Source organism: Podarcis erhardii (assembly GCF_964252035.2).
Source record: "Podarcis erhardii genome assembly, chromosome: 1".
Classification (NCBI taxonomy): Eukaryota; Metazoa; Chordata; class Lepidosauria; order Squamata; family Lacertidae; genus Podarcis; species Podarcis erhardii.
The window spans coordinates 49,093,154-49,112,147 of NC_138497.1; the positions used below are offsets into that span (position 1 = coordinate 49,093,154).

General features: G+C 41.0%; 1 protein-coding gene and 1 long non-coding RNA gene across 15 annotated transcripts in view; both read right to left on the reverse strand.

Moving 5' to 3' along the window:
* The window catches only part of RAD51B (RAD51 paralog B), a 351,970-nt gene that overhangs the window by 309,245 nt on the left and 23,731 nt on the right, over positions 1 to 18,994 (reverse strand). The gene's annotated exons all lie outside the window — the stretch shown is intronic.
* Positions 16,302 to 16,926, reverse strand: LOC309349022. Its single transcript, XR_014159612.1, has 2 exons — positions 16,790 to 16,926; positions 16,302 to 16,620 (listed from the first exon to the last, which is right to left on the reverse strand). It is a non-coding gene; the product is annotated as an uncharacterized lncRNA (long non-coding RNA).

Here is an 18,994-nt window from a genome sequence, read left to right on the forward strand (position 1 = left end):
TCAATAAATACCATATGAAGTGGTAGCCTCTTCCTTCAAGTAAGCAGTCTAAATGCACCAGTATTTGTGTATTTTTACTCCTAAAACCATACTAGGTTTCATTTATTACTGTCTTAATCTTGGAGGGTCATTCCTCACAACTTTATTTGATGTCAGTTTTAGTCCTCAATATTTCATCTTTATAGTCCCTTCAGTTGTCTGTTAAATACTTTCCTCTTCCAACAAGCTTTCTAAGTGGAGACCCCCTGCATTTAATTTAAAGCTTTCCACAGTCTTCCCCCATCTTCTTTGCTTCCCATTATAATTTCTACCAGTAAACTTTGATCCTCCAAAACTATCACTCTCAATAGCCTAAAGATTGCTTATGCTCTTTAAAATGACTCTGTTCAATCTCTACTGTCCCAGTGAATGGAACTCCCTCCCTGAACATCTTCATGGTGCTACTTGCCTCTCTTCAAATCCCTTCTCATAACCCAGCTTCTTCAGGGGAGCCTTTAGTTTAACCACTTAATATTTGCTCCATGAGCAATTTTGCTAGGCATGGCCTGAAGCTGCACGAGGCCACGACCTAAGCAGGTCCCAGTCAGGTCCATGCCTTGATGGGAGACAACCTGGGACCCACAGATATGTCGCCTTAGGGATTACATGGTGGAAGAAAGGCATGATATAAATGTAAGAAATAAGGAAATAAGTACTTAAAAGCCACAGGGCAGAGGTGCATGACAGAAATACTTGATGCACATGTTAATTTATATGTGTAGATGCTTCTGAGCAAATTAAGATGGTGGGTTTCTGGGGTCTTAGCAGCACTGCACTGAGGCTCACCTGGTCCATGTAAATCTTCATGATGGATGATTTTTTTAAAAAAAAAATCCCTTTCTTTCACAACTCTAAGGATATCTGCTCAGAAGAACAGTGATTTACTGTTCCTATTGCCATAAGGTTGGGAACATTTTTACTGGCCCTGCTCCTGTGGTTTTAACAGTTGCCTGACACACAGAGATTTAGTAGGTGAAGCTTTTCCTGGCACAGAGATGGAGAGATGGTCTTTAAGGATTCAAGCTAATTAATAAACTGGGAATCAAAGGCAGCCAAAGAAACAAATGCTATAAAATTGAGGGAAAATAGCAAAATTGGAGAAATGCCAGAAAAAAGAGCTAAAAAAGAATGCTTCAACTGATAATAAGTTTATGAGAATGGTAAAGTGTGTTCATACTGGTACACTGTGAAATAAAAGAAGGTCCCAAAATTTCTTGAAGAAGAAAGTGGAGGCAAAAAAACCCCCACCTCTTTTATCAGGCCTAAGAAATGAGTGCAATTGAGCTATATAGAGTGACAGCATGGTGATTCAGAGCTCACATCATTAATTAAGATAAACCAGATCAAAGGGAGAAAATCTGTGCAGGGAGTACCAGTTCCTCTCTCTTAATTATTCCATCTGAAATGGCATAGGACCCTAGGGCTCCCCTAAGAACTTTATTTTCACATTCCAGACTTGTTCAGCTATGGCTGAAATAAGCAGCTGTGGAAGGCTGTGTGGAAATAATAGCATGCGCATACCGAGAAAGCCCCCTTGTGTACCCGATATGCACGCATGTAGTCAGATGGCAGAATGAACCTACAAAGTTACCTTACATCATTGGTCGATTCAGCACAGTACAATCCACTCTGACTAAAAGCTGCTATCCCAGGTCTCAGGCAGAAATATTTCCTAGCACTGCTTCCCCAAATCCTACTAGCACATGGATGGATGTCCTGGACTCCAAATCCTATCTGCCCCAGACAGCTTGGTTAATAGTCAGAGATGATGGGAGACATAATACTCATTCCACATTCGTAAGAACTCAACTGATTACTGTGGCAGATCCTACACTTTGGAACTCTCGGCCTATTGAGATCAAGCAGGCACCTTCACTGTACTCTTTTTGGTACCTGCTAAAAACATTACTGTGTAGACAAGCCTACCCAGATGCTTAGAATATTGAGGTAATTCTAACTGGTTTTAGTACAGTGGTACCTCGGGTTACAGACGCTTCAGGTTACAGACTCCGCTAACCCAGAAATAGTACCTCGGGTTAAGAACATTGCTTCAGAATGAGAACAGAAATCGTGCTCCGGCGGCGGCGGCGGCAGGAGGCCCCATTAGCTAAAGTGGTACCTCAGGTTAAGAACAGTTTCAGGTTAAGGATGGACCTCCAGAACAAATTAAGTTCTTAACCCGAGGTACCACTGTATTTTATTTTTTGTGCGTTTTACAGTAGAGTTGTGAGGTTTTCTTACAATCAAATGATGTATATACATTTTATGTAAACAAACAAACAGACAAACAAAGTAGCTCTACAACATCTAGTTCCCCATCTCTATTTTAGTGGGAGATTTCAGGGGTTGATGCTGGACTTTCTTCAAGGAAAGCATGTGCTCCATTACTTGACCTCCGCCATAAAGAGGTCCCCACACATGGTTGATATGGTAAATAAAACATTCAGGTTGCATTTTTTTAAGTGGAAATCCAGACAATGGAGTTTGCAAATTTGATTGGAGAGGCAGAAAAGCTGGGGGACATTTAAGTGTGTCTTCCCTCAGAGCTGCTTTTTTCTGATAAAAAATCCCCTTGGCCATCATTTGTCCCACAAGAAGCCTGTATCCCAGCACCTCAAGGCAAGCAGTAGCCAGGAAAGGAAGAGCTGAGCAAGAAAACAGGTCAGGAAGAAAAGGGTTTAATACCATTAAAAAAACAACACACACTCACAAAACACTGAGACAAATAAAACTTTGGCGGATCCAAAGTTTGGCTCAGAATCAAAGAACAGTCTTTTTAAGGTACAAAAGAAAGGTTTGAGACCAGTTGAGAAGTTACAGCCCCCATGTGGAGGCTGCCACAAATGCTTCCAAATGAGGACCATGTTGATATAGGGGTTGCTACAAAAAGTAGATTAATCATGAGAAATTCCACACCAGCCTCAGTGTTCAAAGGGAGTGTTCAGTTCAATGCCAATGGAGTTGCTCTTCACACAATCAGGCCAGTCCACATGGTGGATAACTTACAAACATTGCAAACCCATGTAGAACAATAAGCACAGCACAGCCGTGGTTTTGGTGGCTTTTATTCAGGGCCCACCATTGAATTGGATGTTATTAACTTCTGTACTAACTCCTTAACACATACAGTGACCAGGATCCAAAGCAGAGTCCACCATTGCTTTTCAATCCATGCTTCCTGCTGCAGCTTTTGACACACTATGAAAAGCCATTATTGAGGATTTGGGAAATCTCTGGAACAACATCCAACACACAGTGAGAAGCTGCAGTGGAAAGAGAAAACGGGCAGAACTGGCACCTCCAGGCACCTACACTGAAATGTTTTAGTCATGTATACAGAGATTCTTCTCCTGCTGTATGTTTTATTTACAACCCTGAGTTTCTCTAAGAAATCTTTTTACCTTGTTTGGGAAACAACACAAAAGCTTTGTGTTCTTGGCTTCTCAAGCTGGGCCTTGGGTAAATGAAAAAGTAAAATGTTTATTGTAGCCTTCTGCATAAGCTCACAGAAGTTACTAGCATGCAAAAAAACAATAAATTATTAGTCTGCTAAGAGGCCAGTATCCTGGGTTTCCATACGGATAGGTGAAGAGGGAAAGTCCTCTCCTTCTGTGGCCACCATGGAAACACAGGATTCCAGTTTCTTAGCAAACCTTTCTTCTCAAACCTTTCTTTTGTACCTTAAAAAGACTGTTCTTTGATTCCAGTTTCTGCATAAGCTCACAGAAGTTACTAGCATGCAGAAAAACAATAAATTATTAGTCTACTAAGAGGCCAGTATCCTGGGTTTCCATACGGATAGGTGAAGAGGGAAAGTCCTCTCCTTCTGTGGCCACCATGGAAACACAGGATTCCAGTTTCTTAGCAAATTGGACTTTTAGAAATGCCTTTTATTAAGAGGATGGTGTTAGAGGGTCAGCTTTCCTACTTCCATGATCTGGACAGACCATCAACTAGTGAAGGAGAAACAGAGAGATTCATCCTTCCTCCAGCACCCCATTTACACACCTAGAGTATCTTGCTTCCTATGGCTACAAGGCAAGCTGTTAAATGCAAGGCTGTTTTATTCTGTATTGCCCCAGTTAACCAAATAGACTCATACAATAACCTGGATAGTTGAGAAATCTTAATGATAACAGGGGAAAAGCATCGAGAAAAATAGTAAAAGCAAAGAAAATTCCTAAACTATTTACATTTGTTGACATTCATACAAAGGGTAGAAAGTAATACAGATCACATAACATAAGCAACATTATTATAAACTTTAAAAAGAATTAAGACTGAATAGGCAAAAGAAGAACCAGAAATTCAGACCAGTCACCACAGCACGCCACTGCAGAGATGAACAACCCATTACATTTGATAGCCACAGAAAAGCTTTGAAAAATGAAAAGGCACCACAATGAAAAACCTTTAGAAAACTCTTTGTTCACACTGAGTTAACAGAAATATTTTCAAAGTAGGCAGAACCTAATGTAAGAAAAGCTGGTGTATATTACAGAGGATTACAAATCAATCCATTCCACTTTGTTTTGCGATTTTGAGAAATTCGTATTAGAGAAAGTGTGGCCACTGTTAAGCAAGTCAGAAAGACCAGGAAATGAAGCAAGAAAAAATAAATGAAAGAAACTGATTGAAAGAACAGATTACAATTGCAAGGCAAATATTTGGCAGGCTTTAAAAGGGAAATACACAGATAAATTGCACCAATATATTTATGGTTCCAACTGATCATGTATTACATTTTAAGAGACCAATGGAGCATAAAACCAAGGGCTGAGAATAGAGGTTTGTTTTGGAGCGGGAAACATCTAGACTGCTTATCTTATCAAAAGCATAAGCTTTCCAGTTTCTTTGCTGATGAAATATTGCCTACTCAAAAATAGTATGCCTCAGCGCTTAACCAACTTTGAATCTCTTTTCCATGTGCATAACCAAGAATAAAGCGCCACCTACAGTGTCTGTACTTCAGTTCAGTATCAGTGCTAAGAAGGAAGTGCAGCTAATCTGGGAACACGGAGCAGAAGTAACATGTAGTTTTATGACAGTAACTCCCACCTCACTAAATATTTTATGTTTCAAGATTTCAGCCTTCACATTAAATTGAATAAATGGACCGCGCAGTTTCAGGCACCATTCGCCAAAAGCTATATATGGCCAAGTAACTTAACCTGTTAACTGAGGGCCTAGGCCACTGCACACATCCCTTCCTGGTACAGTGGTACCTCTAGTTACGAACTTAATTCGTTCCGGAGATCCTTTCTTAACTTGAAACAGTTCTTAACTAGAGGCGTGCTTTCGCCAATGGGGCCTCTTGCTGTCGCTGTGCCGCCAGCACACGATTTCGGTTCTCATCCTTGGGCAAAGTTCTCAACTCAAGGTGACTCTTCCAGGTTAGTGGAGTTTGTAACCTGAGGCGTTTGTAACTCGAGGTACCACTGTACTGTACTGTGAGCAATGCAACTTGTGAGAAGGGAAGTATATATTCTCCAAAGGCATAAAGATACAATTAAAAGGTTTAGAACAGAGGGGAAGCTTGGAATTTATTTATTTTGGCAACATGCAGATCTAGTTGTAGCCTTTCCCAAACTTGCCTGTGACAAAAGTATGTCACCAAGCAGCCATGAGCAAGTCTTATATGTTGGAAGGGGCTCATATAAAATACATGCAGCCTCACACAATCTGCTTTATAATATCATCTCATACACAGTTGATATACTCAATATGCTTCTCTTGTTTCGTGCTCTTCCCGGTTAGTACAGTGGTGCCTCGCAAGACTAAATTAATCCGTTCCACGATTCTCTTCGTCTAGCAGTTTTTTCGTCTTGCGAAGCAAGCCCATTGACAGCTTAGCGGATTAGCGCTATTAGCAGTCTAGCAGCTTTTAGCGATCAGCTGTTAAGCAGCTTATCAGCGGAACAGCTGATAAGCGGCTTAGGAAAGGGGGGGGGAGCGGAAAAAACGCGCGGGAACTCGCAAGATTTTTTCGTCTTGCGAAGCAACCCCATAGAGAAATTCGTTTAGCGAAGCGCCTCCAAAACGGAAAACCCTTTCGTCTAGCGGGTTTTCCGTCTTGCGAGGCGTTCGTCTTGCGGGGCACCACTGTACTGCTGAATCATACAGCCCAGTATTTTGATATGCTGATGTTCTGATAATTTGTCATTTTGATAATTTTGCGCACAGAGCTGTTTCAGTATATTGACACAGGCCACCCCAATCTCTGCTGAGTGGTGCGAGATTCATGGGGCCTGGGCGCAAAAGGACACAGCCACAGACACACCAGCATCATATGCTTCAAAGAGGCATTATCAGCACTACATTCATTTTTATTGGTTTAAGTCAATTCCATCCTGCCTCCTCATTCATACAAAAATCCATATTTATATATGTTTTATCACATCACACATATTTAAACAGCATTTTCTCTTGGTGTATGCTCCTGTCAATGTATTTTATCCTAAAGTATGCATTTTGCTATTTTTTTGAGCACAGAACTGTCTCACAAATTTCAGGCAAGTGTAAAATCCAAAGGATAATTACACTCCAATCTGCATAGTAGTGTTGGAGTTCAAATTAGATCAGTCATCTTAAAAATGAGACACAAACAATCATAGCCTGATGGCACTGAAAGCCACCAAGACATCCAGGAAAACTAGCACATCTCACTCCCCAGTTGGCCAGCAAAGGTCATCCATCAGAGTGACCAAACCTGTTTCTGTATCAAACCCCAACTATATCAGAGTTGACATTAATCTAGATAATCAGTATCATTCAAGAGTGACTAGAATTGTGTAGCCATCAACTGCTTGAGTCCCTGGACTAGAAAAAATAATCTGACAAACCTCTGGGTGCGGTTTGCCCTTCCTCTAGGGTGGATGCACAGCCACATCTTTACACAGAGATGCAAGACCTAATCTGCCAGTATGTACACCTCCATAAGACATTACAGGCCAGAATTAGCAACACTAAGAAAGGGATTCTGTGTTGCGCTATGACGAGCCTTTCAGCGATGCAACCATTTCTCTAGCTTGCTAAAAGGATCACCCCTCTCCTCCCCCATGTGCTGTTTCGGGGGTTCTTCTGACCCCCATAGCTGAATGGGCGGGGGGGAGATCCCACTGCGCTACCAGGACTTGTTGCACTAGTTCTCGCTAGACACAACTTATCCTTGCGCTTCAATCATTGAAACTAATCCAACAAAACCATCAATAGGCATTGCACAAATAAATTCAAGTTGCTACAGATACAATCAACTTTATCTTCAAAGTACTTATCAAGCAAAAGAGCTAATTGTTCTTTCGTAAAAGTGTGATGGCCCTGTTGGGGAAGGCTTCAGAACAGCTCTGTTGGATGAGGCTATAAGTATGTGGTTGCATGCCAGAATTGCTTCTCTGCTGCCATTATTGTCAAGGCTACATACACGCCATACATTTAAAGCGCACACACACACACACACACACACACACACACATACACACAGCAAGGAAACTGTAGTTTAAGGATGCTAGGAACTGTAGCTCTGTGAGGGGTAAACTCCACTTCCCAGGATTCTCAGGGGTGGGGCAGAATGTATTTGAGTAACTTCAAGATGATCTCTTACTTCTGCCCAGTTATTTTTGCTTCAACTTATATGAAGTGATTGAGCTTGCATTAGGATTCTACACGAAAGCTTATACCCAGAACAAACTTAGTTGGTCTCTACAGTTCTACTGGACAATTTTTTTATTTATTTTGACTGTGTCAGCAACACAGCTACCTACCTGAATCTGAAGTTCCTTTGAAATACTTTCTCAATGTGTAATTGCTTTGAAATAAGTGGATCATTATGCTAGCTTTGCCTTAGGAAAAGGAGAATCTAAACTTACAGTTCCAATAATGGTCCCCCCCACCAAACAGAAATACCTATGCATTCCTTTGGAGGCCTTTTCATTCATCAACTTGGAATTAGTTACATGATAAACATGCACCACCTAGTGGCTCTTTCCTTCTGCTTCTTTTAAAGTTTTTTTCATCACACCTGGGGACACCGCTTTTATGAAAACAGGATCTTCAGAAACGGAGACACGCTGGAGACACTGAATGTTTCAAGAGATGATGTACAGATTGCTTTATAGCTGTAGTAATGACTAAACTGTAGCAATAGTTAAGGAGAGTCAATGGATTTGCTATATATTGCTGAACTGTCACCAGCATGCATTCTACATACAGAACTGGTTATGTCACACTTAGATCCCACCGTTTCTCCAAGGAGCTCAAAGTTTCTCCTCCCTCCCATTTCATCCTGCCAACAACAATGGGAGGCACGTTAGGCTGAGAGAGAGTGGCTGGCTCAGGGTGTCTCCGTGGGCTTTATGATCCAAACTACAAGAAAGAAGATTCCACCTAAACATTAGGAAGAACTTCCTGACAGTAAGAGCTGTTCGACAGTGGAATTTGCTGCCAAGGAGTGTGGTGGAGTCTCCTTCTTTGGAGGTCTTTAAGCAGAGGCTTGACAACCATATGTCAGGAGTGCTCTGATGGTGTTTCCTGCTTGGCAGGGGGTTGGACTCGAGGGCCCTTGTGGTCTCTTCCAACTTTATGATTCTATGATTCTATGTCTTAAGTGAGGGTTTGAACCTTTGTCTCCCAGGTTGTACTCCAACACTCGAACCATGACACTGCACTGTTTAGGCTGTTCTAATTCCTACTATATTACTCACATTCTTGTTTAACAAAAGCTACTTGAGCTGATTTCCACATTCTCTACTTTGCTCCCCAGCAGCTGATCAGGCTAGGAGGCACTGGTAATCTTCCCCATGACCAGCTCCCTGATCTTTTCACTTGGAAATGTCGGGGTCTGAATTTGGAACCCTTTCCATGTAATGTACATGCTGTATCACAGCATAGTAGAAAAACATGCACTTTGCACACATAAAAACTGCCACATTTAACTCCTAGTACAGTGTAACCTCTACTTACAACCATAATCCGTTCCGGAGGTCCGGTCATAACTAGAAACGTACATAAATAGAGGCACACTTTTCCATAGAAAGTACTGGAAAAGTGAACTGATCCGTTCTAGACGATGAAAAGCATGGATTTTACTGTCTAACGAGACCATAGATCCATAAAATGAAGGCAATAATCAATGTACTGTACTATAAAATAAATAAGACATTATTGTAGATAAAAAAATTAACTTTTTTTTCTTACGTGCACTGAGGGTGGGTGGGCTTACCTGGCTACAAGCTGGGGGTGGGGAAAGGGTCAGTAAAGTGCTGATTCACTTCTGCCAGGGTCACTTTTTTTTCTTGCCAGGCCAGGTTCTTCTCTAGACTTCCTCAGGTTAGTTCATCAGCGGGGTTTGGGGCTGCAGTGTGCCCTGCTGTGCCCCTTGCAGGCAATACCTCTTCCACAGCTTCGGGGGTGGGATGGGGCTCTCTCCGTGGCAGCGGAGGCCCTAGCGCTGCCCCACAGCTGGCCGGGCGAGCTCCAGGCTGCTGGCAAGGCCTTTGTTTGTATCTAGAGGAAAGTTCATAAGTCGAAGCACCTACCGAAGGTTGTAACTGGAATCATACATAAGTAGAGCCGTACGTAAGTCGAGGTTCCACTATATCTCCAAATTAAGAGGATCTCTGCTGTCAGAGCAAAGCAAGACCCTGTTTGTGACAAAGTTTAGTAAAAGTAGGAGTGATCTGAAATGTGTACTGTGTAACCTAACTAGCAAAACCACAGGTTCTCAGCCAGGCTATAAACCTAATAAGCACAATATAATGGGAAAAGTCAAAGGCAATTAAAGTGTAATGTAGATCAGGGGTTCCAAGAGGGTGTCCACAGACCAAGACCACCAGTGGTCCAAACGTTCCATTCAGATGCTCTGCAGCATGTCTGGATTTGTGATTTAAGATCATCAAAGCAAATATTCACATTGATTTTTAATTGTATTTAATTGGATTCTAATGAATTCAATGTAGGAAATCAAACTAGCAATAAAGAACTAAAAGCATACAACAACTAGCACAGCACACTACAATTGCTACAAGAGGCAGAAAAATCATTAAGTTGTCCTCCAAGATCCTTAGCGATTTTCAAATGGTCCAAGGAGAGGAAAGTTGGGGAGTCACTGCTGGAGAAACATGATTCTGCATTGTACAACGAAGTACAGTGGTACCTCGGTTTACGAACTTAATCCGTTCCAGAAGTCCATTCTTAAACCGAAGCCATTCTTAAACCAAGGCACGCTTTCCCTAATGAGGCCTCCCGCCGCTGGTGTCCTTCCACCGTTTGGATTCCATTCTTAGACCGAGGTAAAGTTCGCAAACTGGGACACTACTTCTGGTTTTGCGGAGTTTGTAAACCAAATCGTTCATAAACAGGACTGTTCATAAACTGAGGTACCACTGTAGTTTGCTTTTCCACTGAAGGTCAGTTAACATGTGATGAAAGTATACCTATTTAAAACATTGTGCTTACTCAAAGCTATTTTTTTAAATAAAAAAATCAAAACATCTTATTAATAGTAGTGTACCAAAAAGGGCACAGAAGTTTCAAGGAGACTCAGACATAATAAACATGTTTTGTACATTCAGTGTTAAGAGAAATATGAAATCTACTGAGAAATTGGTTGGAGTACAGGAGTAAGAACACTGGCAAGCTTCTGCTTCAAGGTCCCATCAGACTAAAAATATTATGATCTTTGAAACAGGTATTTTGATAAACCCAAGACAATGACAACCAAGGATGTCAGAGAAAACAAACATGCTGTAATGCAAATGAATATGCTCTTTTCTTCCACTGCAGTGCTACTATATAATATTTAGACTGCAGGATCGAAATCTGAGAATTGTCACATAAGTGCACTAGAATTACTATTTAAGGTTTTTCCTGCAAACCTCATTGCTGAAGCAAAGATATCTGGATGCTACCATCTTGTTCAACAGCTGCTTTCAAAACATGTTAGATGGCTTAGCCATGGCCTGTTGGCAGATGAATATGGAACTGTTAATTTAAAAATCTGGTATTGGATACCAAAACTTGCTAACAAGTAAATAAGCACAGATACATAACAACCCAAAGATACAGATAGAGATACAGCATAACACTGAATTAAAAAACCATTGACATGCAAGGTCAAACAGCTCAGGCAGCAATTTGACTATTTTTTAAGCAAAAAGGAAAATACTCCTACAACTTAAGTTCTCTATCAATTCTTGCAGAATTCCAAAGCAACAAACCTCAAACTTCACTACAAACTCACTAATGAACTGAGTTGGATTCACTTCTGAGTAAGCATGTCTAGAACTGAAATTTGAGTGACACTTAATCTCGTCAAATCAAGGGGAACATTGTATGGGTTTCTAACTTTGTAAGTCTTTTTTCCTCTAACTCAAATTAGATTAGAAAATGTAAGCAATAAAGGGGAAAGCTGCATTTGAAGCATGGAGCCTTCATAACATGGTGAGAGACACATATATTTTGTACTCTGATAACTTCATTCAAGTATCAAATATAATGCAAAATAGCCTTGTTCCAGGATCAGAGGATGAGATCTTCTATATGTTCGCAATTATTCTAATCTAAAGAAGCTAAAGATTACATTTTTTAAGCATATTTGAGTTCTTGCATTACTGCTTTTTGCACAGACAAGATGCCTTTTCTCCACACCTGCTGTATACCTTTAAACAGCTTCCCATACCACAAAAGTTATGACTACAGGCTGGAGTGTAGTAAGTGCAAGGACGCGAGAAAAGACATAAACACATTCATTACAAGAATGCAGCTGATGACTATCTGCCTGTGCCAGACATTTTCTGGCCCAAAATACTATCATTTACAGTTCACAACTAACAAAGGCAGAGTCAGCTTTGATTCATGCCATTCCATGATCAACCAGCCAATCACTTATAAAATAAAAACACTTGCATGCAGAAAAGTGCCCTGGCAAAGGTTTATACTTTCAGATTTTGGAAGCATGCTTCAAAGACAAGGTGATTTAGATTTACTGGGTTTTAGAGTAGAGGCCTCCCAACGCAGTTTAAATAAAATTATAAACTATTAATCCACAAACACACATTAAAAACAGAGCAATAAAAAGAAAAGAAAAACTAAAAATCAAGTAAAACACACAATAAAACAAATCTAGGGTATTGCTTATAGGTGATCACAATATAGAACAATGAAACAAGGAGATATAATATAATGAATGTGATGAGAAATAAAATAGAATTAAGTACAAATCAAGAAAAAGTAACTTAGAGCACACTAAAAGGCCTGGGCGAATGAACAGTCTTTATTTGATTCTATAAAGGTATCAGACTTGGCACTAGGCAAGCGTCCCTGAAGAGAGAATTCCACTACCAGGACACCATAACCAAGAAAGCCTCCACTTGGTTCCTTGCTCATTGACAAAAATATGTGGAAGAGTGTGCATGTCTGTGTACACACATTCCTGGCTGCCTGCCTTCTTGAGAGTGTGTGTGCACACATGATGCGAGTGTGCATTGGCCACTTTAGCCATGTCCATAACTGACATGTGGCCATAAGTGGCTTCAGTCAACTCTCAATGAAGTCCTCAAGCCAGCCCTGCTTTGCATCCTTGGGCCCTAAAGGTCATATGAGAAATTTCAGATGCAGGAAGGTGGGAGGCAAACATCACTAAAAAAAAAAAAAGACATGGTGTAGCTCATTCATATATTTGATGGACAGTGTAACTCAGCAAAATGGACACATTCAAAAATATCAGCAAAATACCAGAAAATTGATCAAAGAAAATCTTTCCTGTTACTAAAAACTCAGATATCAACATTTCAAACAAGGACTGTTGCATTTCTGAGCATTTTCATTTGGTCCTAATTAAATTGCAGACTGGCTGAGGTTTCCTTCAGCACAACCTCCCATCTGTCTTATTTTTCTAGTACCCAAAATATTAACCAGAGTCTCAAGTGGGAGAAAGTAGCACATAGCAATGAAAGAAAACCCACCAGCAGTTTATTAGAGTTAAAGCAAAACAGACTTTCTGGAGTTCTGTCTAAAATGCCAATTTTTTACCTCATTTTTGAATGTGGAACTTATTTTTACAGAATTTAAGATGCAACGCCATCTCTTTTCCACTCGGTGAAATCTTTTGAGGTGCTTGATAGAACAGAAAGTGCCCGTTTCCCACTATTACCTTATTTACTCAAATGTAATGCACACCATTTTTGGCCAAATTACATTGCAAAAATTAGGGTGCGCATTAGATTTGATGGCACATTTACATTTTCCAGCAAATACTTTTTTGGTTTCAAGGTTTTGAATATTGAGGTGTGCATTAGATTTGATGGTGCATTAGATTTGTGTAAATACCATAGTCAGAATGTCTCCCCCTGCCAGAGTTTTATTGTACATTTATCTTATATGTGCCCATCTTGGCTTATTTAAGCTTGCTGAGATGACCAAGTGGATCAAGGATATGGTCAATGTATCCTTGAAGGAGAAAGTGTTCTTGGCCATCCTGAACAAGGCAGTGATCCAGCCACTCCTGAAAAAGCCCAGCCTAGATCCATTGGTTTGTGGAAACTACTGCCCAGTCACAAATACATCCTTTTTAGGGAAACTGATTGAGAGGTTTGCAGCAAAACAATTGCAAGTACTCTGGGATGAAGGAGGTTATCATTACTCTTTTCAACCTGAGTTCAGGCCTAGTTATGAGCCCTGGTCAATCAGGTTGGCCCTGGTCAATCAGGTATATAAGCTACATGCCCAATGGCCCCTTAAACCAATTGCCAAAACAGAATGCCTAGTTGACATTTTGGGGGCGGACAGCTTGAAAGTCTCATTTTTCAATACCATTTTTTTGGTTCCTGAAATTCAATCTCATTGTGAAGATAAAATATAATGGATAGAAATCTACAGGATGTGTTGCTGTTGTGTGAAAACAGTCACGATCCAAGGATCCCCAGGCATGCACCTCCAGAGGGTGGAGACGTCAGACGCCATCCTAGCACCCAGGCATCTTCACTTGGTCCCAAGTGGCCAATAGCCAGGTGCAAAATGCTCCTGGTGCCTGGCAGAGTGCAACCCTGTTGTGTTTACTTGATCTTTCAGGAGCTTCTGATCCCCTTGACCATGGTATCCTTATGAAATGACTTAGTGGGATCGGTATGGGAGGCACTGCTTTACAGTGGTTCCAATCCTATCTCAGAGAATTATATTTGGAAAGCTGCCAGAAGGAAATGCAGCCCCCAAAGCTTAGAAAGGTTCCTCAGCCCTGCTTTACAGCCAAACAAAAAAATAACAGAGGTAGTATAAAATTAGAATGCAGCAGTAGCAAGTATGAGCTAGGAGTGATCAAGTAAATTTTCCAAATATTGTGATTTTTTTAAAGTTAAGAAGAACCTTTTGTTACCCGCTAGATATTTGTAATTTAAAAGGGAAACAATCCAGATCTTAAAACATGACTTGGAAGAAGTGGGAGCTGACCTAGGCACACTTACCTGGGACTCCACTGAATTCAACATATAAGATCGCACTGTTATTCCATCTTAAGGTGGCAATCCCAGGAAACAATCTCGCGCGCGCTCTCTCTCTCTCTCTCACACACACACACACACATTGTCTAGCACAGTGGTGTCCAAACTTTTTTCAAAGAGGGCCAGATTTGATGAAGTGAAGGGCCAAGGGCCGTGGGGGCCAACCAAGGTTGTTGACCTTTTTTTTTTTAGGAGGATTGAAATTGTTGTTTTATTTTTTAGGATTATACCCCAAAGTGTTTTTTAGAATTGAAGTTGTTTAGGCCCCCAGATTACTTAAAATAAGATTACAATAAAACAGTCATTAGTGGTACAAGCAGATACAATTGTTTTAACATGATGGCACTGACAACACCTGTCCAACAGCTCTAACCGTCAAACTGTGTGTAAACATACATGCTTTGAAAGCCCCAACCTCTCCTTTAGAGACCATAGCCTGTCCTGCCACTGTATTGCTTTAAATTGCAATCCAGTATTACTGTTTTACCTCCCTTTCTACACTTTTCTGTGGCACTGAAACAGGAAATATTGCACCAGCTTTTTCATTTCTTTTTCTCAACAGCATTATTTTTTTATGAGCATGACTCTTCCAAACGGAACATTGTGTCAAGACCATAAACTGCAAAAATGTGCATTCTTGAAACACTCGGCTTGAAAGCAGACAGATGTCAGCAAAACTGAAACTAGTTATAAATTTATTTAAACTGTAACAGTTTTCAAAGTAAATGTTGTGTTGCAAGATAATAATTTTAACCGCTATAAATAAAAGAGAATTTTTACCAGATAGGCTGGAGGACATTTCCCCCTGCTACAATGGTAAAGGGAGGGATAAAAGTCACTTCCTGAAGAAGAGGGCAGGAGTTAATCGAACTCTACATGGCAATTTACTACAATTTATCAGTGAACTTTTTTTCCTCTCATGGGGAGACCAAAAGCCTGTTTGTAAGTAGCAAGACAAACGGACCTGAACCGATATGTTCTTTTTATTTTCTGAAGTCTGCTTTATTCCCATGGTCCTCTTCTTCCTTAGTTACTCTTAATCAACTTTATATAATTTGGCTGCTGAGGTCTGAGGTTGTGTTGATGCTAGACTCTAAGGGTTAGTGTGATCTCCCACAGGCTTAGACCCTGGGCACATACTTCTTGTGTGAATAAGCAGAGTCTGACAGGAAAGCAAGCAAGCTGCTCTGATCTCTAGGGTGGGATAGACAGCTGGATACCAGCTCTGTTTCCCTGTGAAGAGGAGAGGGATTTGGCCAAGAAGCACAGAATGCACTGTCTCCAGGCTTCTTCACATGTAATTGCCTTGGGCTCCCAGAAACCACCCATGTCTTGAGTTGAGATGATGCCCTAAAAGGGAGGGTGGTGGCAGCATACCAGATAGCTATGGGGCAAGACTGGCCTACCTTAAAAGACAGTTGCACATGGAACGGTGTAAACAGATTTTCCTAGCCTTCACTTTTGTTAAATCCACTATGAATTTAATGGTCCCAACTTAGTCATGTTCATTACCGTATTTTTCGCTCTATAACACGCACCTGACCATAACACGCACATCGTTTTTAGAGGAGGAAAACAAGGGAAAAAACATTCTGAATGAAACAGTGGATGTATCATTTTTGTGCTTCATGCTGTGGCCACAGACATGTGATCTGATGGTGAATTTGGGGTGACCCAATGCAAAAATCCTGAGAATCCCTGTGCATCCATGGTTTGTAACCACGTTTTTGCACCATTGCAGCCCCAGGCAACAGTGGGTGTGTGATTTTGGGGGGGGGGGCAGGCTGTAGCCATGGACATGCTATGTGCTCTGATGGTGAATTTGGGCTGACCCAATGCAAAGATCCTGAGGATCCATGTGGATCCATGCTTTTTAACCACGTTTTTGCACCATTGCAACCCCAGGCAACAGTGGGTGCGTGATTTTGGGGGGGCAGGCTGTAGCCACGGACATGCTAGGTGATCTGATGGTGAATTTGGGCTGACCCAATGCAAAGATCCTGAGGATCCATGTGGATCCATGCTTTTTAACCACATTTTTGCACCATTGCAGCCCCAGGCAACAGTGGGTGTGTGATTTTTGGGGGGCAGGCTGTAGCCATGGACATGCTATGTGCTCTGATGGTGAATTTGGGCTGACCCAATGCAAAGATCCTGAGGATCCATGTCGATCCATGGTTTGTAACCACGTTTTTGCACCATTGCAGCCCCAGGCAACAGTGGGTGGGTGATTTGGGGGGGGGCAGGTTGTAGCCATGGACATGCTATGTGATCTGATGGTGAATTTGGGGTGACCTAATGCAAAGATCCTGAGGATCCATGTAGATCCATGCTTTTTAACCACGTTTTTGCACCATTGCAGCCCCAGGCAACAGTGGGTGCGTGATTTTTGGGGGGCAGGCTGTAGCCACGGACATGCTATGTGATCTGATGGTGAATTTGGGCTGACCCAATGCAAAGATCCTGAGGATCCATGTGGATCCATGCTTTTTAACCACATTTTAAGTGGGGAGGGAAGGAAAAACACAGAACGGACAAGGAGCACGAGAGGGGTGTGCAGAGAAGCAGCTGGCTAAGAATGCAGGAGCGGGGTATAACGGGAGAGAGGAAAGGAAGGCAAAAGTTTTCCCTCACCTACCCACCCAAGCCAGCCAGCTCGCGCGCGCGCGCTCTTTCTCTCTCTCTCCCTCTGCTTGCCTGCAGGGGAGGGGCTTTCCCTGCTCTTTGATCCGTTTGAGCAAACACAGAAAGGAAACAGAGATGGGTGGGCAGTAAGACCCTGAGGCAGAATGCAGGAAAGCAGCCACTTCCTCTTTTCAGCTTTCCCTTCTAGGAGACGCGCGATTTTTGCCTGCTTTTTTTTTGCCTCCCCTCGCCCATTTGGCTCCAGGGACCACACATTCGCTCAATAACATGCACAGACATTTCCCCTTCCTTTTTAGAAGAAAAAATCTGCGTGTTATAGAAGGAAAAATACGGTAGTTTCAGTAAGTCTACCCTGAGTAAAGCTTAGTTGAATAACACCTCATAAAACAGCAAAAAAACAACTAGAAATAGTTTTGTAGATTGCCATGAGACAAACGTAAAAAGCAATTCAGAAATTAAAAAAATATTTAAAAGCCCTCCACCAATTTTGTGGAAGTTTAAAAGTAAGTTACAAACGCAGCAAACCCGGAAGTGTTTGCTTCCGGGTTTGCCACGTACACACGCGCAGAAGCGATCTGCGCACATGCACAGAAGCGCTTTATTGCACTTCATGCACACGCAGTAGCGGCACTCTGCTTAAGGACTTTTCGGGGTGCAAATGGCACCTCGAAACGGATTGCATTTGTAAGTAGAGGTACCACTGTAATTTAATCCTTTTTAAAAAAAACTTTCTGACTACATTTTCGTTCAAGTGTTCAAGGCAACATATTTAATCAATCTAAATGGAGTACAGACACCAAACACAAAATTACTATACATTTCCTCTGCTGTTTTATGAATTTAAACAGTGATTCAAACCTCCTTTTAAACTGGCTGTTTGTAGTATATACAGGGTTAAAGTATCAAAAGGATACATTAATAAAGTAAGCATCAATGCTTAACTTTTCCATTCATTCAGCATCTCTGGAAAACATTAAAAGCTTCAGTCTTCTTAGCATTCTGTCTCTATGTTCTTAAGGAAGGGCAAAGTGCAACATCTCTGGATTGCTTTCTATAGCTCAAATTTACAATGTTAATCAACTGAAATGAAATAACTAAAAGACAGAGGTATTAAGAACTTCCATACACATTATGTAACTTTCCACTTTGCCAAGAATGCATCATATTTGCTCTAAATGCAAACAGAAATGTCGTTAAAGTCACTTTTTCAAAAACCATTTTCCTGGCTCCTTTTTAAATGTGTATCATTGAATAAGATGGTCTGGGCCATTACCTTTGCACACAATTTTAAAGGCATGGATTAATGTTTTAGTATTTCAAGACACCTGACAAGTTTTATAGCAGGTTTCAAAAAATAAAAGCAACCCCTACCATGTTTCACAGGAACTTTTCTTCCTAAATCTAATGTATGATTGACTGAGGCAAAAGCTACAAGAACCAGAGCAGTCAGAGACAGAAGAGTTCACAGATGGATCACATCTCCCCGACACATTTTTTTCTTAAATTACTCAATACAGTATGCTTCCTACACTTACAGAATGCTTAAAAATTCTATCATAGTAGGCTTCCTGGGGATTATTCTTCTCTAAAATTGTTCTTAAGGAAAAACTTGTCTAAAAGCAAAATATTGCTTTTGACACAGATTTAATTAACTCTGCTCAAAAGCTACCTAAGATTTTGTATTTTCTCCAAGTAGCCACCCCTACACTGCACAAAAAGGTAGCGTATATATTATGTATTAAAATAATTAGTAAATTTATAATTAGTAAACTACTAAGCATATCAGCTGAAGGACCAGAACCACTAAACATATGCCAAAT